Source organism: Pleurodeles waltl, chromosome 11 (genome assembly GCF_031143425.1).
Source record: "Pleurodeles waltl isolate 20211129_DDA chromosome 11, aPleWal1.hap1.20221129, whole genome shotgun sequence".
Taxonomy (NCBI): domain Eukaryota; kingdom Metazoa; phylum Chordata; class Amphibia; order Caudata; family Salamandridae; genus Pleurodeles; species Pleurodeles waltl.
In genome coordinates this window covers 676,234,731-676,262,513 of record NC_090450.1, presented here as the reverse complement: position 1 = coordinate 676,262,513, position 27,783 = coordinate 676,234,731, and the positions used below count along the sequence as shown (strand labels likewise).

Below are 27,783 nucleotides of genomic sequence, written 5' to 3'. Positions count from 1 at the left end.
ACTTGCTGATGTTTTGGCTGCTTGGGGCGATGGTGATCCTTCAGTACTGTCTCTTGTCTCCTGGAGCGATGTTTGGAAAGTCCCAGCAGTGAAGTTGCCTCTTCAAAAGATGTACAATGGTGTTGCTTGTTATGAAGGTCGAAGGCTATGCCAAAGGGATAGGTCCAACGGTATTTGACTCTGTCCTTATGAAGTTCCATCGTTACTGGTTTAAATTGCATATACCGTGCTAAAGTAGCAACCGCAATATAATTGTAAAGGGAACATGTTGCGCCTTGAAAGCTTATTGAGTTTAAAGGAGTGCAATTTCACAAGCATATCCCTTAGTCTCTTAGGGCCATATGTATGAACACTTTTTCCCATAGACACAGAATGGGTAAAAACCTTTGCTACATCTGGCCCTTAGTCTCTTACTGTTCCTTGGGGGCTGAGGTCCCATCCAGTGCACTCTCTCCAACTGCACCTCCTGTTGTCCCTCACCCAGTACATCAGAAAACAGACCAACAATAAATGCCTCTAGATCTGACCCCTCCACTCCTTCCTCCAGGCGCTTTAGTCGAATGTTCTCTTGCCAAGATCTATTTTCAGAATCTTTGCATTGAGTAAGGCCATCTGTAGTTGCGAATGGAGGTGGTCCGAGGCCTCCTCCAGAGGCTGTAGTCGATGCTCAGTGTCCTGGCATTTCGTTTCCAAATCCATTGCGTGCTGGCCGACTGAGTCAATATTCGGATGAAGGTCAAACTGAGTATTAATCTCAGTTTTAAATGAGTCAAAGGAGGCCTCTATATCGTTTTTGCCACAATTCAGATTTAGAATCGCGTAGTGAGGAAAGACGCTCCTCTTTGATAAGAGCCATACTTGCGCCTGTATGGGAGTTGCAGTCATTGTAGGGAAGTAATTAGACAATTGATTACCGTGATTCTTCTTTGGTGGTATGTAGGATGCTATATCTCTGATATGGGAGAGCCCATGCAAAAAGATACAGCTATCACTGTGACTGTCTTCCATGAGTTGTTGTTTTGTCTAGCAGGAGCTTAACGGCACCTACCTTCCATCTTGGGTGATGATTTCCCCCCCGCATGGGGACCCCTTCTGGGTATTTTCAATCATCCCCAGCGCCTCCTAGGTCTAATTAGCAGTAAGATGAGTCCAGGGGTCCCTGTTTCTAGAATGCTCTTTGTCGATTCATGGTGGCCGCCATATCTAAGTCAGGCATATCGGGCAGATCATGGTTGACTACTTGGAGCTCCGCTGTGGCTCATCTGTGGCCCATCTGTGGCCAACATTGTCCTCATTGTCTGCCCTCCGTGCCTGTCCCTTCTCGGCCCTCCAACAAGCCACTTCTCTGCACTGCGCCTCCTAGGCCTCCGCTCGTAGCCCGCCACCTCACCTCATACACCCGAGCAAGTTGCTGGCAGGACAGAACCTCTCTTCACAGGTTAGTAACTCTGGTACTGTGACTCCACTTTGCTCTTGCTTCCTGCTGCCACCTTCACACTTTTTCTATCTTTCAGTGCACTTGGGTGGAACTACAGCTGGCTCAATGCACGTATCGCTTCCCGGCCTCTTTTGCCGCCATGTCGAGGGAGGCGACAAAAGCAGTGCCGCAGAGTTCGGGGTGATTTCACCAACGCAGAGACTTGTTCACTGATTGTACTGTTTTACTCCTTTCCCCTCATCTTTCATCCAGTGCGAAAACCGGCTGATTGCCTCGGATTTGCCACTGTCTGTAGGGTAAGCGGCAGAGCCACTGTGAATCAAGTCCACACGGCATTGATGGCTGGCCACGCCCCCGGTATTACAGTTTTGAATACATCACTATGACATAAGGCGTGCCACTCTTAGGAGTACTGGTTGGAGGCAAATGTCAGAGGCATGGACTCAGATAATTGCGGGTTGGGAGGAGTATGCAGAGGGGACAAGTTGACCATGCTGGGCAGGTAGGAGGGGCAGTGGCAGCTCAACGGACCATGGAGGGCATGGCAAACGGGCAGTAGCAACAACCCAACCATGCAGGACAGGCAAAAGAGGCTGTGACAATATAACAGACCACCAAGGGCAGAAGGAAGAGTTAGTGGCAGTACAACCATACATGCCAACAGACCCAATTCAGGCAGGAGACTCCCAAAGTCTTTAAGCCCAAACAGCTTTATTTTATCTGTCTCCTGCCTACAAGCTCCTCTTTTTCAATGTATGTCAATGGGGAAATCAATTTCTCAAGTTTTTTTTTTTTTAGACAAAATATCTCTCTTACTGAGTTGAAAATATTGACAAGTGTGGTACATTAAATCACGAAGAATAGGAGTAATGGGGTAGGGGCATGGACTTGGATAATGGGGCAGGATGGAGATGGGCAGGTGCACCGAACTGACCTTACAGGTAGGCGTCGCAGCACAGCACACCACACAGGGCAAGCGAGATGGCAGTGCAGCACAACATACCTTGGAAAGCAATAGGGAGCCATGCACATGGACAACAGAGAGGAAAGAGGCAAGGGCAGCAAGCTTACTATACTGGACAGACAGACAGGAAGGACAGTTGCAGTATAGCAGACCATGAAGGGCAGGAGGGACGGGGCACAATAAAGGACCACAAGGTAGGAGGGAGGATAGAGGGGCCTGCACCTGGAAAACAGAGGGAGGAAGGCAGAACCAGATCAGCAAGCTGGCCATGTAGGGCAGGCAGGATGGGCACTGGAAGCACAACATACCATGGAGGAGTGAAACTATAATGTCATACACGCAGAGAATGGCAGGGAAGATGGGAGGAGATCAGGGGCAGCAAGCCGACCACCCTCGGTAGGTGGAAGGGGCTGTGGCAGCACAGAAGACCAGGCATGGCAAGCAGGAGAGTTAGTGACAGCTCAAAGGCCATGGTGGGCTAGAGGGAAGGGGCAGGGACATACTCAAAGGATCACAGAGGGTAGAAGGAAGGGGTAAGGGCTGGACACGGACATGAGAGGACGGTGGAAGGGGTTTAAAACAGACCATGCAGGTCAGGCAGGAACAGCAATTGCAGTACAACAGAGCATGGAGGGCAGAAGGGAGTGGCAGCGAAATGGACCATGGAGGACAGGAGGGATGGGATAGCGGCATGGATCTTGGACAGGCAGGGTGGAGGTGGCAGGTACATGAGGCAGTCATCTGACCATGCTGTGCAGGTGGGAGGGACAGTGGCAGCTCAACCGAGCACTGAGTAGATAGGAGGGGCAATGGCAGGTCCATGGAACTTGGTGGGCAAAAAGGAGGGAGCAGGGGCATGCACACAGACATTGCAGGACAAGGGAAGGAGGGTAGGGGCAGCAAGTTATGCTAAGGAGTAGGTCAATGATGGGGCATAGAATTTGGTAATGGAGGGCAGGAGGAGTAGGCAGGGATATCAAGGTAAATGGAGGGAATTGGCATCCCATCGGACCATGCAGGAGGGAGGGGGCTGGTCCATGGACTCTGAGGATAGGGAATAAGTGGATGGGACAGCAAGCTAACTGTTCAAGGCAGGCAGCAAGGGTAGTGTCAGAACTGCCACCACACAGTATCACTGAGGGAGCAGGGGCAAGGGCTTAGACAATAAATGGCAAGGAGGAAGGGGGCAGGAGTTGCAATCTTGGGGGACCAGCACAAAGCCAAGCCAGGCCCTGCACCCACCCCCACCCCATTTTGCATTGTGGGCTCCATACTTAATGGTAAAAAAAAAAAAAAAAGAGAGAGATAGAAATTCACTGAAAAAAACAAAAGTTACAGGGACATTATAGTTAGGAAATAGAATAAAAGACTTTAGAAATTCACTGAATAATCAAAGGTTACAGGGATGCTACAGTTAGGTTCAGATTTTACATGCACAAAACCATAGAAATGTAGCTGTTATAGTTTGATTTATTTCAAGTAACTATAACTCGCGCCCTTGCCATGCACTGCTAAATACCCCAGATATTACATCACTCATGACATCTGTCACATTATTGATAATATCTCTAACATTTGCACTAAATTTATTGATGAGAAAACTGTGCATACTGAGAGCGTGAGTTATAGTTGCCTTAGGGCACGAGTTATAGTTACTTGAGATAACTCTAAAAGTTCACAATCTATGGTTTTCTTCATGTAAAATCTGAAACAAACTATAACATCCCTTTAACCTTTGTGAATTTCTACATTTTTTTAATTCTGTTTCCCAACTATAATGTCCATGTAACCTTTGTTTTTTAATTGAATATATATATGTAGATATATGTGTGTGTGTGTGTATATTTTTATATATATATATATATATATATATATATATGTTCGATGGCATGTGTAGCTGCAGATACACATGCTTTGCACATCCCGCCATCTAGTGTTGAGCTTGGAGTGTTACAAGTTGTTTTTCTTCGAAGAAGTCTTTTCGAGTCACAAGATCGAGGGACTCCTCCCATTTCGGCTCCATTGCGCATGGGCGTCGACTCCATCTTAGATTGTTTTCTTTCCGCTGTAGGGTTCGGACGTGTTCCTTTTCGCTCTGCGCTTCGGTTTGGAAAGTTAGTGAAAAACTCGGAAAATTTGACGGTATTGTTGGCGTTCGGTATCGGGTTAGCTACAACAGATCGACACCGAATTCGGAAGAGCTCCGGCGACCCTTCGGGGTTTTCGATTCCCCGCCGGGGCCTGGTCGGCCCGACCGCGTGCGTCTTCAAGGCTAACGGAATGGACCCCATTCCGCTTCTGCCCGGAATGCCACAACAAGTATCCTTACACAGATCAGCATCTGGTCTGTAATTTGTGTTTGTCGCCAGAACACAAAGAGGATACCTTTGAGGCCTGTCGAGCATTTCGGTCCAGAAAGACTTTAAGGGACTGAAGAGCAAGAAGATTACAGATGGCGTCGGTGCCGACAGGACAAAAACACATGGAGGAAGAAGAGGAAGCCTTCTCCATCGAGGATTCGGACTCGGAAGAGGTCGATCCTGAACAGACGCCAAAAATCGTGAATAAGACATCGATACATAAGACTCGCGTAAAAACCAGTAAAGCCCAGGGGACGCCACCGCCAACAGGCCATGGCTTAACCCAAAAAATAGGTGACCGGGCATCGTCACCGAAAAAGGGCATGCATGTGTCAAAGTCATCCGACTCCGGTCGAGATACCGGCACAGAGCACACTTGACCCCGGGTCAGAGCAGACTCGACCCCGAGACACCGGGTCAGAGCAATCTCAGCACCGAGAGAGCAGTAGCGAACCAAGTCGGCACCGAGAAATCTGTACGCCGAAGAGCAAAAAAGTGTTGTTGGAACCGAAAAAGGCAGCCAAAAAGGTTTCGATACCAAAACATCCGGCCTCGGAACCGAAATCAAGTTCCTACACAGAGGAACAAGGCCTGTCCTCACAAATGAAAACACATAGATTTCAACAGGAACTGGAGACAATGGAGCCAGACTACACCCAAAGAAGACTCCACATCCAAAAAGAAACAGGGAAGATCAGCACTCTCCCTCCGTTTCGAATGAAACGCAAACTTGCCTTCCAAGAGAAAGACAAGCAGCCACAGGCAAATGTGGCTAAACAAGTAACCCCGCCACCGTCTCCACAACGCTCTCCGCAACCATCACCAGTAGCCACTCCACCAATGATGCAATCCCCAACTCATACAGGGATGAGTCAGGATGATCCAGACGTGTGGGATCTTTATGATGTGCCAGTGTCAGATAACAGTCCTGACTGTTATCCAGCTAGACCGTCACCACCAGAAGATAGTACAGCCTACGCACAGGTGGTGGCAAGGGCAGCGGCGTTTCATAATGTCAGCCTGCATGCAGAGCCAATTGAAGACGACTTTCTATTTAATACACTGTCGTTCACACACAGCCAGTACCAGAGTCTCCCCATGCTACCTGGAATGCTAAAACACTCCAAACAAGTGTTTGAGGAGCCTGTAAAAGGAAGGGCCATTACTCCAAGAGTGGAGAAAACATATAAACTGCCACCAACAGACCCCGTGTACATCACACAACAGTTAACACCGGACTCAGTGGTAGAAGGGGCAGCTCGCAAGAGGGGGAACTCGCACACTTCAGGAGATGCACCACCTCCAGATAAAGAGAGTCGTAAGTTCGACGCAGCAGGGAAAAGGGTGGCGGCACAGGCAGCAAACCAGTGGCGTATTGCCAACTCACAGGCTTTGTTGGCCAGATACGATAGGGCTCATTGGGACGAAATGCAACACTTTATAGAACATTTGCCCAAGGAGTTCCAAAAGAGAGCACAGCTAGTGGTGGAAGAAGGACAGAGTATCTCAAACAATCAGATACGGTCAGCAATGGATGCAGCAGACACAGCTGCTAGAACTGTAAACACAGCAGTGACAATAAGGAGACATGCATGGCTGCGTACATCAGGATTCAAGCCGGAAATACAACAAGCCGTGCTGAATATGCCATTTAACGGACAGCAGTTGTTTGGGCCGGAGGTGGACACTGCCATCGAAAAGCTTAAAAGGGACACTGATACGGCCAAAGCCATGGGCGCACTCTACTCCCCACAGAGCAGAGGCGCATTTAGTAAAACACAGTTTCGAGGGGGGTTTCGAGGACAAAGCACGGAACCCACAACCTCACAAACAAGGCCCACTTATCAGAGCCAATATCAGCGGGGACGTTTTTGGGGACAATATAGAGGGGGACAATTCCAAAAAAGTAGAGGGAAGTTCCAAAGTCCCAAAACTCCACAAAACAAGCAGTGACTTACACGTCACAAATCCCCAACACATAACACCTGTGGGGGGAGGCTAACCAAGTTCTACAAACAATGGAAGGAAATAGTAACAGATACTTGGGTCCTAGCAATTATCCAGCATGGTTATTGCATAGAATTTCTCAATTTCCCTCCAAATGTCCCATCGAAAACACACAATATGTCAAAACAACACATGGATCTTCTACAACTGGAGGTCCAAGCGTTGTTACAAAAAGAAGCAATAGAATTAGTACCAATTTATCAGAAAGGAACAGGCGTTTACTCTCTGTACTTTCTCATACCCAAAAAGGACAAAGCTCTAAGACCTATATTAGATCTCAGAACGTTAAATACATACATCAAATCAGATCACTTTCACATGGTGACATTACAGGACGTAATCCCATTGCTCAAACAACAAGACTACATGACAACACTAGACATAAAGGATGCATACTTCCATACACCGATACATCCTTCACACAGAAAGTACCTAAGGTTTGTATTCCAAGGGGTACATTACCAATTCAAAGTGTTGCCATTTGGGATAACAACTGCGCCAAGAGTTTTTACAAAATGCTTGGCAGTAGTAGCTGCTCATATCAGAAGACAGCAAATACACGTGTTTCCGTACCTAGACGATTAATCAAAACCAACACGCAAGAACGGTGTTCACAACACACAAAGTATGTCATTGAAACACTCCACAAACTAGGTTTCTCACTCAACTACACAGTCACACCTTCAGCCGTGTCAAACACAGCAATACTTAGGGGCGACAATCAACACAACAAAAGGGGTTGCCACTCCAAGTCCACAAAGGGTACAAGCATTTCACAATGTAATACAGGCCATGTATCCAAAACAAAGAATACAGGTCAAAATGGTAATGAAACTACTAGGCATGATGTCCTCATGCATAGCCATTGTCCCAAACGCCAGATTGTACATGCGGCCCTTACAACAGCGCCTAGCATCACAATGGTCACAAGCACAGGGTCAACTTCTAGATCTAGTGTTGCTAGACCGCCAAACATACACCTCGCTTCTATGGTGGAACAATATAAATTTAAACCAAGGGCGGCCTTTCCAAGACCCAGTGCCTCAATATGTAATAACTACAGATGCCTCCATGATAGGGTGGGGAGCACACCTCAATCAACACAGCATCCAGGGACAATGGGACACTCAGCAAAGACAGTTTCACATAAATCACTTAGAACTACTGGCAGTATTTCTAGCATTAAAAGCATTTCGACCCATAATAAGCCACAAACACATCCTTGTCAAAACAGACAACATGACAACGATGTATTATCTGAACAAACAGGGAGGAACACACTCAACACAGTTGTGTCTCCTGGCACAGAGAATATGGCATTGGGCGATTCACAACCACATTCGCCTAATAGCACAGTTTATTCCAGGGATTCAGAATCAGTTAGCAGACAATCTTTCTCAGGATCACCAACAGATCCACGAATGGGAGATTCACCCCCAAATACTAAACACTTACTTCCAAAGATGGGGAACACCACAAATAGACCTATTTGCAACAAAAGAAAACGCAAAATGCCAAAACTTCGCATCCAGATACCCACAGGATCAGTCTCAGGGCCATGCGTTATGGATGAGTTGGTCAGGGATATTTGCATACGCTTTCCCCCCTCTCCCACTCCTTCCATATCTGGTAAACAAATTGAGCCAAAACAAACTCAAACTCATACTAATAGCACCAACTTGGGCAAGACAACTTTGGTACACAACACTACTAGACCTCTCAGTAGTGCCTCATGTCAAACTACCAAACAAACCAGATCTGTTAACTCAACACAAACAACAGATCAGACACCCAAATCCAGCATCGCTGAATCTAGCAATTTGGCTCCTGAAATCTTAGAATTCGGACACTTAGACCTTACATGGGAATGTATGGAGGTCATAAAACAAGCTAGGAAACCAACCACTAGACAATGCTATGCAAATAAGTGGAAAAGATTTGTTTATTATTGCCATAATAATCAAATCCAGCCATTACACGCATCTGCTAAAGACATTGTAAGCTACTTACTACATTTGTAAAAGTCAAAGCTAGCTTTTTCATCCATTAAAATACATCTTACCGCAATTTCTGCTTATCTGCAAATTACGCACTCAACATCATTATTTAGGGTACCAGTCATAAAAGCGTTTATGGAAGGCCTAAAGAGAATTATAGCACCAAGAATACCACCAGTTCCTTCGTGGAACCTCAACATTGTCTTAACTCGACTCATGGGTCCACCTTTCGAACCTATGCACTCATGTGAAATGCAATACTTAACATGGAAAGTTGCATTTCTAATTGCTATCACATCTCTAAGAAGAGTAAGTGAGATACAAGCATTTACCATACAAGAACCATTTATTCAGATACACAAGCATAAAGTAGTCTTACGAACAAATCCTAAATTCTTACCAAAAGTCATGTCACTGTTCCACTTGAATCAAACAGTAGAACTACCAGTGTTCTTCCCACAGCCAGATACGGTAGCTGAAAGAGCATTACATACATTAGACATCAAAAGAGCGTTAATGTACTACATTGACTGAACAAAACAAATTCGGAAAACAAAACAATTATTTATTGCTTTCCAAAAACCTCATACAGGAAATCCAATTTCAAAACAAGGCATTGCTAGATGGATAGTTAAGTGCATTCAAACTTGTTATCTCAAAGCAAAAAGAGAACTGCCTATTACACCAAAGGCACACTCGACTAGAAAGAAAGGTGCTACCATGGTCTTTCTAGGAAATATTCCAATGACTGAAATATGTAAGGCAGCCACATGGTCTACTCCTCATACGTTTACCAAACACTACTGCGTGGATGTGTTAACGGCACAACAAGCCACAGTAGGCCAAGCAGTACTACGAACATTGTTTCAAACAACTTCAACTCCTACAGGCTGAACCACCGCTTTTGGGGAGATAACTGCTTACTAGTCTATGCAAAGCATGTGTATCTGCAGCTACACATGCCATAGAACGGAAAATGTCACTTACCCAGTGTACATCTGTTCGTGGCATGAGTCGCTGCAGATTCACATGCACCCACCCGCCTCCCCGGGAGCCTGTAGCCGTTTCTAAGTTGATCTTGAACATTTATAAATTTATAAATATATCACTTTAAACTACATTATGTATATACATATTCACTCCATTGCATGGGCACTATTACTATAATACACAACTCCTACCTCACCCTCTGCGGGGAAAACAATCTAAGATGGAGTCGACGCCCATGCGCAATGGAGCCGAAATGGGAGGAGTCCCTCGATCTCGTGACTCGAAAAGACTTCTTCGAAGAAAAACAACTTGTAACACTCCGAGCCCAACACTAGATGGCGGGATGTGCAAAGCATGTGAATCTGCGGCGACTCATGCCACGAACAGATGTACACTGGGTAAGTGACATTTTCCATATATATATATATATATATATATATATATATATATATATATATATATATATATATATATATTCATTCCAGGATGTACCCCTTATGGCTTCTTTTTGGACTTCAGGATTTTTTTTTTCATTATTTTGAATTGTAATCCTAAAAATAAAAGCCCTCGACTCTAAAGTTTTTTTGAGTTGAAATACAAATTTGTAATTTTGATTTCATAATTTCATGACTGTTGTATTTGTTTCTGCATACACTTTTTTAATCCCCTTCTAGTGTTAATATTTGACTGCATACTGTCACTGTAGACCACCTCTTCATCAGAAGAGTCCATACTTATTAAGCATGTTAGACCCTGTACCTTGGTTCCCAGACCCTCAAAAAGGGGTCGATTATGACTTCAGCGGACAGAAAAGCCCGTCCGCCGAAGTCCCAACGGATAGGTTGCTGCCAGTGTGGCTGCCTCCCCGCCAGCCCCATTACGAGTTTCCCCCTAGGTCAGTGGGCAGAAACAGAGCTCCTGCCCACTGGCCAAGCCGGAAATGGCCTACAGCATTATCACCGGCTCTTAATGGAGCCGGCGGCAGTGCTGAAGTGCATAGGGTGCACCAGCACCCGTTGCAATGTTCACTATCTGCAAATCAGACAGTGAACTTTGCGACGGAGTTTGAGTGCACTGTCATACAGTGCAGGGCTCAGACTTGACCTGTGGTATCTAAACAGAATTGTATTATTGTAGCTCAGTCACACCATGCATGTGGTATACCTACTAGAGACATGCTTACTCACACACACAAGTGGAAGTCTTGTAGTCAGTGACAGGTCTAGGCATCTGTGCACAGGCTTATATTAGCAGGAAGCAATGGTCAGAATACCAGATGTATACATACAGTAGGGCTCTTAGAGCAGGGTTACCTGTATACCAGGGAGTGGGCACTACTGTCCACTGTCACCCAGGTCTCCTTTGCCTCTGCAGAGGTCAATTTGACACAGAGCAAGCAGGCCAAGACAGATGGCTGTTAGCCCCTCCTACAGGTATGGGATCTGAGACAGCTATGTTGGCTGGTTGTTTGCATATATTTGATGATACAAAACCAGAGGTTGTTTATCACAAGATTCAAAGGCTACAACAATAATAACCCAACCTTTTAAGCAGACCTTTTCACTCTGGGCTGTTCTGTGGATAAAGATTTGTTATGAGCTTGTCGAAACTGGCCCATTGAAAGGTGTCTGAACTCACCAGGCAATTGAAAAGGCGTTCATTTCCGCGTTTTATTCACAAGGCACAATCTATTGAACTTGAACTCCAGAAATGAGGCCTGTTTCGGGCGTGCAGCTTTTTTCAGTCTTTATTTTTGTAGCCAACTGTTCTTCATTGGTGATTTTAGATCCACCCTCTGGCGCTACTGTTATGGAATGTTTATAAGAGAGGAAGAACCAGCAGAAGGAAGTGTCAAAGCACAAAGTTACTTACCTTTGGATACATTTTTGCTCTCATTTTATTGTAGGTCCATAAGCTTTCTTCCTCTTCTCCTCTTAAACATTTTTCTTTTATTGTTTTTTATCATCTGTAATGTGTAGTCTGGCTTTGTTTTTGTTCTTGCCCCATTAGTACAGAGAACATTTGGTTGACAGATGCCTTCGGTGTGATGATGTACCTTAACCCCTTCGCTGCCAGGCCTTTTCCCCCTCCTGTGCCGAGCCTTTTTTTGGCTATTTGGAGCAGTTCGCGCTTAGGCCCTCATAACTTTTTGTTCACATAAGCTACCCACGCCAAATTTGCGTCCTTTTTTTCCAACATCCTAGGGATTCTAGAGGTACCCAGAGTTTGTGGGTTCCCCAGAAGGAGGCCAAGAAATTAGCCAAAAAAGAGTGAAAATTTCGTTTTTTTCAAAAAAAATTGGGAAAATGGGCTGCAGAAGAAGGCTTGTGGTTTTTTCCCTGAAAAGGGCATCAACAAAGGGTTTGCGGTGATAAAATCACCAGCTTCCCAGCTTTCAGGAACAGGCAGCCTTGAATCAGAAAATCCAATTTTTCAACACAATTTTGGCATTTTACTGGGACATACCCCATTTTTACGATTTTTTGTGCTTTCAGCCTCCTTCCAGTCAGTGACAGAAATGGGCATGAAACCAACGCTGGATCCCAGAAACCGCAACATTTTTGAGAAGTAGACAAAAATCTGAATTCAGCAAGGGGTCATTTGTGTAGATCCTACAAGGGTTTCCTACAGAAAATAACAACTGAAAAAGAAAAATATTGAAATTGAGGTGAAAAAAACATCAATTTTTCTCTACGTTTTACTCTAACTTTTTCCAGCAATGTCAGATTTTCGAAAGCAATATACCGTTACGTCTGCTGGACTCTTCTGGTTGCGGGGATATATAGGGCTTATAGGTTCATCAAGAACTCTAGCTACCCAGAGCCAATAAATGACCTGCACCCTGCAGTGGGTTTTCAATCTATGCCGGGTATACAGCAATTCATTTGCTGAAATATAAAGAGTAAAAAATAGCTATCAAGAAAACCTTTGTATTTCCAAAATGGGCACAAGATAAGGTGTTGAGAAGCAGTGGTTATTTGCACATCTCTGAATTCCGGGGTGCCCATACTAGCATGTGAATTACAGGGCATTTCTCAAATAGACGTGTTTTTTACACACTGTCTTACATTTGGAAGGAAAAAATGTAGAGAAAGACAAGGGGCAATAACACTTGTTTTGCTATTCTATGTTCCCCCAAGTCTCCCGATAAAAATGATACCTCACTTGTGTGGGTAGGCCTAGCGCCCGCGACAGGATATGCCCCAAAACACAACGTGGACACATCACAGAAAACAGAGGTGTTTTTTGCAAAGTGCCTACCTGTAGATTTTGGCCTGTAGCTCAGCCGCCACCTAGGGAAACCTACCAAACCTTTGCATTTCTGAAAACTAAAGACCTAGGGGAATCCAAGATGGGGTGACTTGTGTGGCTCGGACCAGGTTCTGTTACCCAGAATCCTTTGCAAACCTCCAAATGTGGCTAAAAAAACACATTTTCCTCACATTTCTGTGGCAGAAAGTTCTGGAATCTGAGAGGAGCCACGAATTTCCTTCCCCCCAGCGTTCCCCTACGTCTCCCGATACAAATGATACCTCACTTGTGTGGGTAGGCCTAGCGCCCGCGACAGGAAACGCCCCAAAGCGCAACGTGGACACAGCCAAATTGGTGAAGGAAAACAGAGGTGTTTTTTGCAAAGTGCCTACCTGTAGATTTTGGCCTGTAGCTCAGCCGCCACCTAGGGAAACCTACCAAACCTGTGCATTTCTGAAAACTAGAGACCTAGGGGAATCCAAGATGGGGTGACTTGTGTGGCTCGGACCAGGTTATGTTACCCAGAATCCTTTGCAAACCTCAAAATGTGGCTAAAAAAACACATGTTCCTCACATTTCTGTGGCAGAAAGTTCTGGAATCTGAGAGGAGCCACGAATTTCCTTCCACCCAGCGTTCCCCCACGTCTCCCGATAAAAATGATACCTCACTTGTGTGGGTAGGCCTAGCGCCCGCGACAGGAAACGCCCCAAAGCGCAACGTGGACACAGCCAAATTGGTGAAGGAAAACAGAGGTGTTTTTTGCAAAGTGCCTACCTGTAGATTTTGGCCTGTAGCTCAGCCGCCACCTAGGGAAACCTACCAAACCTGTGCATTTCTGAAAACTAGAGACCTAGGGGAATCCAAGATGGGGTGACTTGTGTGGCTCGGACCAGGTTCTGTTACCCAGAATCCTTTCAAACCTCAAAATGTGGCTAAAAAAACACATGTTCCTCACATTTCTGTGGCAGAAAGTTCTGGAATCTGAGAGGAGCCACGAATTTCCTTCCACCCAGCGTTCCCCCACGTCTCCTGATAAAAATGATACCTCACTTGTGTGGGTAGGCCTAGCGCCCGCGACAGGAAACGCCCCAAAGCGCAACGTGGACACAGCCAAATTGGTGAAGGAAAACAGAGGTGTTTTTTGCAAAGTGCCTACCTGTAGATTTTGGCCTGTAGCTCAGCCGCCACCTAGGGAAACCTACCAAACCTGTGCATTTCTGAAAACTAGAGACCTAGGGGAATCCAAGATGGGGTGACTTGTGTGGCTCGGACCAGGTTCTGTTACCCAGAATCCTTTGCAAACCTCAAAATTTGGCTAAAAAAACACATGTTCCTCACATTTCTGTGGCAGAAAGTTCTGGAATCTGAGAGGAGCCACGAATTTCCTTCCACCCAGCGTTCCCCCACGTCTCACGATAAAAATGATACCTCACTTGTGTGGGTAGGCCTAGTGCCCGCGACAGGAAACGCCCCAAAGCGCAACGTGGACACAGCCAAATTGGTGAAGGAAAATAGAGGTGTTTTTTGCAAAGTGCCTACCTGTAGATTTTGGCCTGTAGCTCAGCCGCCACCTAGGGAAACCTACCAAACCTGTGCATTTCTGAAAACTAGAGACCTAGGGGAATCCAAGATGGGGTGACTTGTGTGGCTCGGACCAGGTTCTGTTACCCAGAATCCTTTGCAAACCTCAAAATGTGGCTAAAAAAACACATGTTCCTCACATTTCTGTGGCAGAAAGTTCTGGAGTCTGAGAGGAGCCACGAATTTCCTTCCACGCAGCGTTCCCCCACGTCTCCCGATAAAAATGATACCTCACTTGTGTGGGTAGGCCTAGCGCCCGCGACAGGAAACGGCCTAAAGCACAACGTGGACACAGCCAAATTGGTGAAGGAAAACAGAGGTGTTTTTTGCAAAGTGCCTACCTGTAGATTTTGGCCTGTAGCTCAGCTGCCACCTAGGGAAACCTACCAAACCTGTGCATTTCTGAAAACTAGAGACCTAGGGGAATCCAAGATGGGGTGACTTGTGTGGCTCGGACCAGGTTCTGTTACCCAGAATCCTTTGCAAACCTCAAAATTTGGCTAAAAAAACACATGTTCCTCACATTTCTGTTGCAGAAAGTTCTGGAATCTGAGAGGAGCCACGAATTTCCTTCCACCCAGCGTTCCCCCACGTCTCCCGATAAAATTGATACCTCACTTGTGTGGGTAGGCCTAGCGCCCGCGACAGGAAACGCCCCAAAGCGCAACGTGGACACATCACATTTTTTCATTGAGAACAGTGCCTACCTGTAGATTTTGGCCTCTAGCTCAGCCGGCACCTAGGGTAACCTACCAAACCTGTGCATTTCTGAAAACTAGAGACCTAGGGGAATCCAAGATGGGGTGACTTGTGTGGCTCGGACCAGGTTATGTTACCCAGAATCCTTTGCAAACCTCAAATTCTGTCTAAAAAAACACATTCTCCACACATTTCGGTGACAGAAAGTTCTGGAATCTGAGTGGAGCCACAAATTTCCTTCCACCCAGCGTTCCCCCAAGTCTCCCGATAAAAATGATACCTCACTTGTGTGGGTGGGCCAGGTGCCTGCAACAGAATAAGGCCCAAAACTTGTAGAGATAGAGGGGATAGCACAGCAAGTTTATAAGGACATATTCTTTTATACATCTTTAGACTGACTCTGCTTTGGGGACCCACATAAGTGAGGTGTCATTTTACTTGGGAGGCTGAGGGGAACACTGGGGAGTAGGAATCTTGTGCTGGAGTGGTGATCCTACGAAGAAAAGTCAGGAAAATATGCTTTTTTTAAGCACATTGAGGTTTACAGAGGAGTCTGGGTAAGAAAATGTTGGGGGAACCACGCAAGCCACACCTCCCTGGACTCCTTGGGGTGTCTAGTTTTATAAAATGTCTGGGTTTGGTAGGTTTCCCTAGATGAAGGCCGCACACAGGACCAAAAACATAGGTGCCCTCTCCCCCCCAAATACAGGTAGTTTTGTAATATATCGTTTTGATGTGCCCACATACGTCCGTGATGTGCCAAACACTAAAATTTTGAAAAGAAACACAGTTAGGTCATGTGAAAAAGACCCCTCACCCACCAACAAAGTTGGTGGCATGCTTCATCATCGGGGTCCCACCTGAGGCACCTAGCGTGTCACAGGTGTGCTGCGACGCCTGATTACAGCGGAGCAGGTTTTGTCATTTTTACCACACATACTGGTTGGATTTGGCACGAGGGTGAGTGATGGTTCAGTGGATCAAATTTTACTAACAAAAGCTTTCACAAAAATGAAATGCACTGTTAGTAACTGAAAGGCAAAAAACTGAACCAATGACTCACAGCTCGTGAGCTGTAAAGCCGCGACAAGGCACCAACCGCTTTACAGTCCATTCACACAACTTTCATACATGACACACACAAGGCCATTCACACCGCCAGCCACGGGCCCAGCACATTACAACACTCACATCGACAGACAGCGCCACTCAAGGGCCCATCACTTACATACGCCCACGTGCCTGATACAACAATCACACCAGCTGATGGGAGTGTGTGGACTGGTGTTTGGCTGGCAGTGTGTTGCAGTAGCCAACAGCAAGTCAATATGTACACTCTCAGCCAAGCCCCACTCCACCCACAATGGCATCATTTTTTTTTTTTTTTTTTTTAACAGAGGAACCCCTAACTAAGTAGAAAGAATAACAAAACTACAAACACAAAAGCTCTAACTAAGAACATGACAGAAATGCTAATCATGAAACTAAACACATGAAAATACAAAACAGACATGAGTTTACACTCATGGTTGTTCCCAGAAATTCTTCTGGGTGTGGTAATTCTTAAAACAAGCACCGACACACAGCCCAGGCTTGGAAGGACAATCCGGGCAGTACATTCGAGACTCCCTCCGGATACCTCTTCGAAAACACACTCTACATTTCTTAGCTGGAAAGTCTTTTTTGGGTGTGGGAGGAATGTGCTCAGCAAAGTGGCGATCTTTCAATCTAGCCACATCCTCCACCACTGCTTCTCTAGGAACTCTGGCCTGTTCCACCACAATAAGGCTCTCTATCACTGACTCCTGAAATTTCACAAAAGTCATCTTTGACTCTGGAGACCTATCCCTAAACACAATAAAAGCATTGAAGGTTGCTAAGTGGAAGAGGTGAAGTGCTAACTTCTTATACCAAACGTAAGACTTATGAATAGCAGTATAATGTTCCAACCTCTGGTCAACTCTATCTACACCTCCCATGTGCTTATTATAATCTAAAATGCACACAGGTTTGCGCACTTCAGCAACCTGGCCCCAAACAGTCACAGGGGAAGTACTCTCATCATCGATGGTACTTAGCATGTAGACATCCCTCTTATCTGAAAATGTCAAAGCTAGCAGCTCCTCGTTCCGCAAGGCACAGCACTGTCCTCTCTCAAGTTTTTTTACAGACAAGCTCCCTTGGATAGCCTTTCCGGTTAGAACGGATTGTGCCACAAGCAACTGTGTCCACTCTAAACAATTCCTTGAACAATTGCACACCAGTGTAGAAGTTATCTACATACAAATGGTGACCTTTGTTGAACAGTCGTCTACCAAGATCCCACACAATTTTCTCAGTAACTCCAAAAGTGGGAGGACAACCAGGGGGGTCAATATTGGAATCCCTACCAGTGTACACACGGAAACTATACACATATCCTGTCCTACTTTCAGACAGCATATACAATTTAATTCCATATCGTGCCCTTTTGCTAGGAATGTACTGCCTAAAAACCAAACGACCCTTGAAGAGGACCAAAGACTCGTCCACACTTAACTCTTTGCCTGGAACATAGACCTCCGAAAACCGATCTACAAAATGATCAAGGACAGGCCTAATCTTAAAAAGACGGTCAGAATCTGGGTGATCTTGTGGCAAGGCTAATGCATTGTCAACAAAATGCAGCATCCTAAGAAGAAGCAAATACTGATTACGACTCATGGTCGCTGGAAATATAGCTGTTGCCATCAAGGGACTAGTAGACCAATAAGAAGCCAGTGACGGCTTCCTTATCAACCCCATCAAAAAAGTCAAACCCAAAAACTTTTTTAACTCCTCCAAATTAGTGGGAATCCACTGGGCAGCTCTAGAGTGTGGCCTAAGTCTAGCAGCGTTGTCCCTCAAATGCTGCTCCGCATACAAATTAGTCTGCTCAACAATCTCTTCCAAAAACACATCATCCATGAATAACTCAAAGAAATTGATAGGCATAAAGTTCTCTGTATTGGCGTTACACCCCGGGAGACCAGTAAAGGCAGGCAACTCTGGCTGCTGCATGTTTGGGGCAACCCAGACATCAGGTCTTATAACGGGAAACCTTTCAGCCCCAGGTTGCTGCACTATTGGCACATCAATGTCCTCCTCTACAACAGGCCCTTCATCTGCACTGAGTGTGGCTTCATCATCAGAAGATTCCCCTCCAAGAGAAACATCACTGCCAGAATCTCTGACTTCCTCCTCTGCCTCAGATGCAGAGTCTGTCTCATAGTCATGATCAGACTGTGACTCAAAAAGCATACCAACCACCTGCTGAGCGGTCATCCTGCGGCTAGCCATGATATCTCCTGCTAAAATTAACTGGACAAATTCACCACCAACAACCAGCACTGTGTAAGACAAGTGACAAAGTGTAGCTTTGTTAGTAAGAGTTGTAAACTCAAAAACTATACCGCTCACTTGCCTGAAAAAGCTTGATTCACCAGCAACTACACAGCAATCACCAATGATATCCCACTAAAAAGAAAGAAAGAAAGGCAAATTAGAAATAAGACAAAACAAATATCATTGTGCACAAACCTAAGGACAATTTCACACACAATCCTGCATTTAGTACACCCCCTACAAACATGTCATTCATGCATGGCAACAATACTCCTTTGGAGTAAATTGTTTTTACTTACCTAAAACATGCAACTGTGCAAACTGCAGGTCAACCACCGCCAACACCGCAAGGAGCCACAGCAAATAAAGCAAAAGTTTTGAACTAGAACAAAAAGGAGGAAAACATTTTTTATCACAAATGCAAAGACTTCTTCAGTTGACAAACACCCCACCATCAAACATTTAGAAATTGGTGCCTAAGTGGATTCTGCCATGGGGCAGATGGGCCTACTAATAAAATAGACCTGTCTACCCCAAGGAAGCCAGAAAATACCTTTAGTAGTGTGTCCCCATGGAGAGCGACCCTTGCCAAAGGGGACAGCCCTCAAAAAAAAAAGCAACAAAAAAAAAAAACACACACAACACTATCCCTGGTGCCTAAGTGGCTTCTGCCCCCCTTGGGGGCAGGTGGGCCTAAGAAAATAGGCCCATCTGCCCCCAGGGGGTGTAGAAATGGGCAACAGGTCAATGCCCCCCTTGGGGGGGCGCCCCGTGACCAAGGGGATGCCCCCCCACAAAAATAAACAAATAAAAAAAAAACCCTGGCGTTCTAGTAGTTTCTGCACCCCTTGGGGGCAGACCAGCCTAAAAATTATAGGCTGATCTGTCTCCAAGGGGTGCAGAAATGGCCTGGGTACATGTGCCCCCAAAGTGGGGGGCGACCCTTGCCCAAGGCCCCACCCATCCACTAACACACACACACACACTATCCCTGGTGTCTAAGTGGCTTCTGCCCCCCTTGGGGGCAGGTGGGCCTAAGAAAATAGGCCCATCTGCCCCCAGGGGGTGTAGAAATGGGCAACAGGTCAATGCCCCCCTTGGGGGGGCGCCCCGTGACCAAGGGGACGCCCCCCCACAAAAATAAAAAAATAAAAAAAATCCCTGGCGTTCTAGTAGTTTCTGCCCCCCTTGGGGGCAGACCAGCCTAAAAATAATAGGCTGATCTGTCTCCAAGGGGTGCAGAAATGGCCTGGGTACATGTGCCCCCAAAGTGGGGGGTGACCCTTGCCCAAGGCCCCACCCATCCACTAACACACACACACACACACTATCCCTGGTGTCTAAGTGGCTTCTGCCCCCCTTGGGGGCAGGTGGGCCTAAGCAAATAGGCCCATCTGCCCCCAGGGGGTGTAGAAATGGGCAACAGGTCAATGCCCCCCTTGGGGGGGCGCCCCGTGACCAAGGGGACGCCCCCCCACAAAAATAAACAAATAAAAAAAAAATCCCTGGCGTTCTAGTAGTTTCTGCCCCCCTTGGGGGCAGACCAGCCTAAAAATAATAGGCTGATCTGTCTCCAAGGGGTGCAGAAATGGCCTGGGTACATGTGCCCCCAAAGTGGGGGGCGACCCTTGCCCAAGGCCCCACCCATCCACTAACACACACACACACACACACACACACTATCCCTGGTGTCTAAGTGCCTTCTGCCCCCCTTGGGGGCAGGTGGGCCTAAGAAAATAGGCCCATCTGCCCCCAGGGGGTGTAGAAATGGGCAACAGGTCAATGCCCCCCTTGGGGGGGCGCCCCGTGACCAAGGGGACGCCCCCCCACAAAAATAAACAAATTTTTAAAAATCCCTGGCGTTCTAGTAGTTTCTGCCCCCCTTGGGGGCAGACCAGCCTAAAAATAATAGGCTGATCTGCCCTCAAGGGGGGCAGAAATGGCCCTAAAAGACATGCCCCCCAAAGGGGAGCGACCCTTGCCCAAGGGGGCGCCCCCCCATCCACTACACACACAATCCCTGGTGCCTAAGTGGCTTCTGCCCCCCTTGGGGGCAGATGGACCTAAAAAAAATAGGCCGATTTGCCCCCAAGGGGGGCAGGAAAGGCCAACAGTTCTCTGCCCCCTTGGGGGGGGCGCCCCTTGCCCAAGGGGGCACCCCCCCCCCACATAAATACACATAAAAATAAAAAACCCTGGTGATCTAGTGTTTTCTGCCCCCCTTGGGGGCAGATCTGGCTAAAAAGTAGCCAATCTGCCCTCAAGGGGGGCAGAAATGGCCCGAAAAGACATGCCCCCCAAAGGGGAGCGACCCTTGCCCAAGGGGGCGCCCCCCCATCCACTACACACACAATCCCTGGTGCCTAAGTGGCTTCTGCCCCCCTTGGGGGCAGATGGACCTAAAAAAAATAGGCCGATCTGCCCCCAAGAGGGGCAGAAAAGGCCAACAGTTCTCTGCCCCCTTGGAGGGGCGCCCCTTGCCCAAGGGGGCACCCCCAACACATAAATGCAAAAAAAAAAAAATCCCTGGTGATCTAGTGTTTTCTGCCCCCCTTGGGGGCAGATCTGGCTGAAAAGTAGCCAATCTGCCCCCAAGGGGGGCAGAAATGGCCGTAGTAATTGCCCCCCTAAAGGGGAGCGACCCTTGCCCAAGGGGCCGCTCCCCGCGTGCCAAAAACCGTAAAAAACAATGAAGAAAACAAATCCCTGGTGTCTAGTGGGCATTCCTGCTGCCCGATCGCAATGCGATCGGGCAGCAGGAATGCTCAAAGAGACACCGGGGAAAAGGAAAAGCCTTTCCTTTTCTCCGGTGCCTCTTTAGCCCCAACCCCCCACCCACCGGGAAGAGGAACTCACCTCTTCTCTCGTCGCCGCACAGGAAGCAAATGGCTTCCTGTGCGGCGAGGAACCCATAATGAAGTCAGCGCGCGATCGCGCGCTGACGTCATTATGGGGGGGTCGGGGGTGGAAGGGGAAGGGCTTCCCCTTCCATCCCCGACTTTGGGGAGTGGGAGGGAAGCACACAGAGGGAGCGAGAGCGCTCCCTCTGGGCTGTGTGCCGAGGACGTAGTGGTTACGTCCTTGGCACAGCAGCACTGTGCCGCGGGACGTAACCACTACGTCCGCGGCACAGAAGGGGTTAATGGAGTTGAAGTCATGTCCAGTAGTTACACCAATCCGCCTCTGTTTCAGTTCATTCTGGTCCCCTTTTGTAGTGATTGAACATTTTCAGATTTAGTCTGATATCGATTTTTCTGAAGATTAGTGTTTCAGAAGTGGACAGAGCGTCCTTCAAAAAAAGCATGTCAAGATCATTTTGTTTACTACGAACGTCTTTTTGAATTTCTCTTTTAAAAAGAAATCTGCCCTGCATTTATGTTATTGCTCTATTCGTGCAGAGAAAATTTGCTTGACAGATGCCTTGTTTGTGATGTGGTACCTTTGTGCAGTTGAAATCATATCCATTAGTTAGACCAGTGCGCCTCCATGTTTAGTTCATGCTGGTCCCTTTGTGTAGAGATTGAGCATTTTCAAATTTAGCCTGATATCTAAGGATAGGAAAAGTTTCAGAAGAGACGGATTATTATTCAGAAAAATCCATGGTCAAGATAACTTTGTTTACTACGAACATCACGTCTTTTTGAATTGCTCTTCAATTAAAAGAATACAAACTGCCATTATTATTGCGTCTTAGAAAGAGTGATTATATTTGGTTATTACCGTTATTCGTTGACGGCAATGAGTGGCCATGTTCCTGACTCAATTATTTCTAAACACTTTGACAGCACATCTTTCATTGTTTAATTGTCGCACAGGAGTGGTCCTTGGAGTGGAATACCTTCCAGCTGCCTTGTTCCAGGCTCCTTGTGACTTGAGTCTCTAGTAACCACGGTTTCAAGTTTCAAAAAGAAAAACGAAAACCTTGTATGTCATGGTTAGGAGCATACAAACTTGTTCTACTGGAAAAGATTTGCAATGTTGGCAAACAAATTTGCCTTATTAGCAAAACCTCATGTGCTTGAAAAACATCCCTTCACAATATGTTCTTGTGATGGCAAGCAAACTTCAGTAGCCAAGAGTAAAGAATACGTGCAACCCAATCCTTCCTCCTTGGACTCACTATTTGTGTCACTGGACATTGCTATATAACCGTTAGCAAAGTGGTAACACAAGGCGTGGTATAGTGGAGTTTTTTTCAGGTGAGAAGACTGGAAATCTATTGTGAATTTAAGAAGTGCATTGATTTACATGCATTCATTGATATAGCTGCATACTTAAGCTCTAGAAGTAGTATCTACTGACCTGGGAATAATGGCAGGGACATGATTGACACCCAAGGTGGGACAAAGACCAGGACGACCTCTTGCAGGGTAGGAAGAAGACACATAAATAGAAAGAGCAACAAGAGAAGTAGAGACTCAAATGAGTGGGTCTTGCTTAACGGCTGCATAGCCAAATGCAGTTTTAACACTCTTAAGAACCACCCATCTAGAGAGCTGATCTTTGATTAGCTCCGTCAATGGCTGTGATGATAGCAGAGAGTTCGGTGGGTATTTATCATGCCCTCCTTATTTGATGCATTCATAGTTTCACACTCGAATCCTGCAAGAAAAGTGTAAGGCCCCAATGGCAGCTTGACATTGTACTGAAAAAAATACCTTCCCTAATCTCTAGTTGATGCACGGCAGGAGTCTACCTTTAAATAAAGTTTGCTATAATCTTTTGCAGTTTTTAGTCCCCAACATGGGTTCTGACCACTGGTGGGTTTGGCCTTCTGCATCCCTGATGGTGCAGCCTTACATCAGGCTGGAAACGCTCACGCCTGCGATGCTTCAGAACTAGATATCGCAAAATGGTGCACAGTTGTGTGCCCATGGTCTTGATGTTTCAGTGACTAACAGTCGATGGTTCTCAACTAAATATGGATCCCGTTAATGTACTCTCCTAATTGTCAATTCTGTTTGTACTCTTCATGTCTTATTATTGATTAATCGCGTGAGTAAAGTGTGGTTTAGGAGCTAATTCATTGGTTCAGAGTTCATCAACTTAAATCCCAACCAAGTGAAGACAATATATCTTCACACTGTAATATCCTGTGTGCTTCAGTGTATGAAGATTGAACTTCAGGAGTGTGCCTTAATTTAAACTTGAAGGCTTATTAATTGCATTTTGTTCTTAAAACTCGCATATGGATCATTACATGCGAATCAGTGTTTTATTGCCTTCCAGTCACCAGATATGTTTTATTGTAGTCAATACAAATGATCAACTTCCTTTGCTTTTAGCTGTATGGTTAGCACATGTGTACAATTGCTTCAATGCATTTTTATAAGTCGTACCCTTCGTACAGGTTTGAAATGCCTAATAGAGATTAAAAGAGCTTCTTATGGACACTTCGATCTTCAAGTTCCTCACCTGTTTAAAATGCCCAGTGCAAAGCTGGATCCAGAAACGTTTCGTAGCTCACCCACTGCATTTGGAGGCGCAGGCTGCATTCCTGTGCCTGAAGCAAAGTCAGAATGACATCACTCGAGCCACATAGTGCCCTGCACACCAACATTTAGTCTTTTATTTTCTGCACCTTTTGGTGCAGATCCCGAGCTGCTGTCCTTACTTTTCTGTTTTTCAGCAGCATTCTGCACAGGATTGTCTTGTAAGGTCTTGTTAATGCAGTGCTTAGTGAGGTATCTGTCTAGAATATCAAGCTTTAAACCCAGTCACCCTTTTAATGGGCAGATGTCCATTTGTGACCCTGTGGTCTATTTATGGTGCCTGGGGTCGAAGCACAACTCATAGGTCTTATGACAAATGCACTCTCATGCTCCCTTAACCTATCAAGAGTGCAAGGCTAAACTTCTTATGGCGTGTGATGAGCCTCAAGCTGACACTGGACGTGTTTGGGGTTGAGGGGTCCCTCAAAGTTGCTCTTCTTTCCATTGTTGAAGTTCCCAGATGAAGAGAAAAGAGGATGCACAAAAATAAGAGGAAGCATGACAACAGCTTCCTCTCAACACAGGTCTAAGTCAAGGGGTATACCTCATTAGACTCTGCCTTCTGCAGATTTCTCCTCTGAGCTGAAGCTTGTTGATTTCACATCACCCCAGGAGTCCACTCCAACTTTCCATTGTGTCTGGCACCCACCAAAGATCACGTTCCAGGTCTGTTGTCTCCCTTAATATTCGTGGCAGCAACATGGATGCCAGCTTATCCAGAATTCCTGACAAGTGCCAATCATGTTTAATTTCTCAATGCCTTGAGGCAATCTTTTAGAATGGCAATGGCCCCCTGTAGCCCTTCTTCTAGGGCTGTTTGGTGCTCTTATGGATTTCTGCTGGTGGATCGTCCCTTGGTGCAACCAGACCGCTTCTCTCCCAGAGGTCTCACCTTTTCTTGCATTGTTGAACAAATAAGCAGAGGTCTTAAAGTTTCTGTTGCCCACAGTAGAAACTAAGGCAGATACTTTAAGAGATCTTACACCTACCCCATGGCATTAAAGCTTTTGTCGCTGTTCAGTGACTCTCTGTGCCAGTCCAAGCTAAATGGAACAAGCCCACCCTGCCATGACCGTCAGTAGGCTCATTTCCAGATGATAGAGACCACGCAAAGGGACCCAGCCCTCCTTTCATCCAACACCTCACTAGGCTTCGTCCTGCACAAAGAAGAATCAAGGAGCGTTCCAAATGAAAACTTCAGATAGGTAATCAAAACAAATGGTGAAAGCTGTTAAGAAGGCCTTCTCAGTCTGTAGCTTGGATTTTAGGTCAATGAACACAACTTAAATGCTCTCCAGGAACACTTGTGTACTGTGAGACATGCCGAGTTTGGTAGTTCCTGGCCACCTTGACTGTCTGAAATATCACTTTAACGAAGTGGTGGGGATGGCCAACATTCCATAGTGGTGTTGTCCACAGTACTTCTCGGTTCCCAAAACGGATGATAGTATTAATCTGAAACTAGATCTCAAGGTCCTGAACTTGTTCCTGACATGGAAGTGTTTAAGATACTGTCCCTGGTTTGGGGTCTTCTGGCGCTCAAAGCGGGATACCGAATAGTGTCCCTCAGCTTGCACAATACATATTTTCACATAGCGATTGTACAGTCACATAGTACGTAACTGTATTTCATGGTAGTTACCACTCCCTACCAATTTGCAGTCTTCCTGTTCGGTGTAATATCTGTATCTCACATCTTTACAGATTATCTGAATGTGTATATTGTTAAGTACTTTGAGTGAGTTTGTTGAGAACTGTTCGGTCTTTGTTGTTAACCAAGCCAATTATGTAACTGAACCCAGGATTTACTGTAGGCTTTTTTTAATAATGAAGTGTGGTTGCCATCTAAAACTGTATGTAGATATCGGGGGTTTGAGGTGTTCTGTTAGTTTCTTTGTGTAATATGTAATGTCCTATACCACTAATGATCCTGATTGCTTGCTATCTTGTTGAACAGTGTTTTTTCTTTGATGGCTAACTTAAGTTTCCGTCCCTCCTCATTAGGACCCTTTTTAATGTCTCCGAGTACTATAATAGCAAAGGTAGCCAAATGTGTGGCTTTCGAGTGGGCAACTTGTCTATCTGGGTTTGAATTACTTATATTTACCTGTGTTGATACCATTGATAGAAAATAATGTTTGTAAAGCAGTTTTTTAAACTAGAGTTTTATCTTGAACGTTTCTGTTACCCTTTCGTTTTCAATAAATGTAGGGTCCAAGGACGTTCCCTTTAAATGAAATAACAAAGCATATTACCTTTCGAATTACTCTTATTTCTTCCTGGCTTAGACGTTGATTATAGATGTCAGTAACTAGGCTTATTTTTTTGCTTCTGAACACACTTCATTTTCCATCTCTGATTTGCTTTTTGACCTGGTCTTTAGTTTAAAATAGAAGTATTTTTGCTGCCCAAAGCCACTGTTTGTTGTTTGTGCTGTTGTGGATCTTTCTTTATTTTAAGTGGAGGTTGTAGAATCCTTAGTTTTGTCGCTGTCAATGCAGTCTCTTTCGTTATTTGAGAACTTATTTCACAGATGTGCTGATTTTTTTTTTCGGGTTTCGTTGTGTTGACTTCTTCTTTTTCATATGTGTCTACTCACCAGTCTGCTTTGCTTTGTTTTATGGCTTTAGTAGTTCCATATTTTTCTTTCGTTGATGTATTTTCTCTAGACATTTGTTTTCTTACACCTTTAAGATTTAATTACAAATTTGATTGTGTTTTTTTGTTTTGTTTGTAATTTGCGATTTTACCTTTGCTGTTTCCACTTTTAGTCGTTTGATGAATTTCAAGAATTTCTTCTGGTAATTAAGATTCAATTCAGCCATTTAAGATGTTGTACCATTACTCAGTTTGTTTTGCAAACATTTGTTTGAGGGAGACTGCGTCCACCGTGGATTCTTTTTCAAGTTTAATACTGAGTTAGTGTTGAAACAGGGTATGTGTCACTAAGCAACTTGTTTGTCAAGTTGTGGACTGTGTAATAGAAGCAGAGCAAAATTTTATTTTGTTACAAGTCGCCCTTTATTCATGCATTATACGCATTTTTTACTCCCTGAACTCCTGACAAAGGGTACATTTCATCGGAAATATGTGATAAGCATATGGATAAAGCTCAACTGTACTAAATACAACAAAGCATGTTTAATGACTAATGAAATATACATCAAATATTGATCCACATATAGCAATCAATATCTGATTTTTGTCATAAAATGTAATTTATAAACACTCCAGTTTAAATTAAACAACCAATCGTCATACATAACTCTGCATTGAGTACACAGAACGAAGTTACACACAGTTTATTACTCTCTGATATAAGGGTCAATGGTTAACATGACATAATGTGCCTGTTTCATCTGCAAGCCTCAGAGTGTCTTCCAGCTAGGGGGTTATAGTCCTGTCTGAACAGGCTGGCACTTTTTGAACTCCTGATCAGTGTTCCCCAGAGGGCTTACCTTTTCATAGGTTCTAGCTCCGTTCCAGGCTTGGGTATGTCAGTGAAGTAGACAGCTGAAGTAAAATGGTACTGGCCCCTCGTTACAAAAAAAAAATCTATATGGCAAATACATCATTTTGCCCTTTTTCCAAAAAAGGTGAATTTAAGGTTTTAGGTTGTCACACTGTCCTAATAAGTCA

At 45.4% G+C, this 27,783-nt stretch overlaps 1 protein-coding gene across 2 annotated transcripts in view; it reads left to right on the top strand.

The window, feature by feature from the left end:
* The window catches only part of SLC23A2 (solute carrier family 23 member 2), a 631,030-nt gene that overhangs the window by 519,188 nt on the left and 84,059 nt on the right, over positions 1–27,783 (top strand). The gene's annotated exons all lie outside the window — the stretch shown is intronic.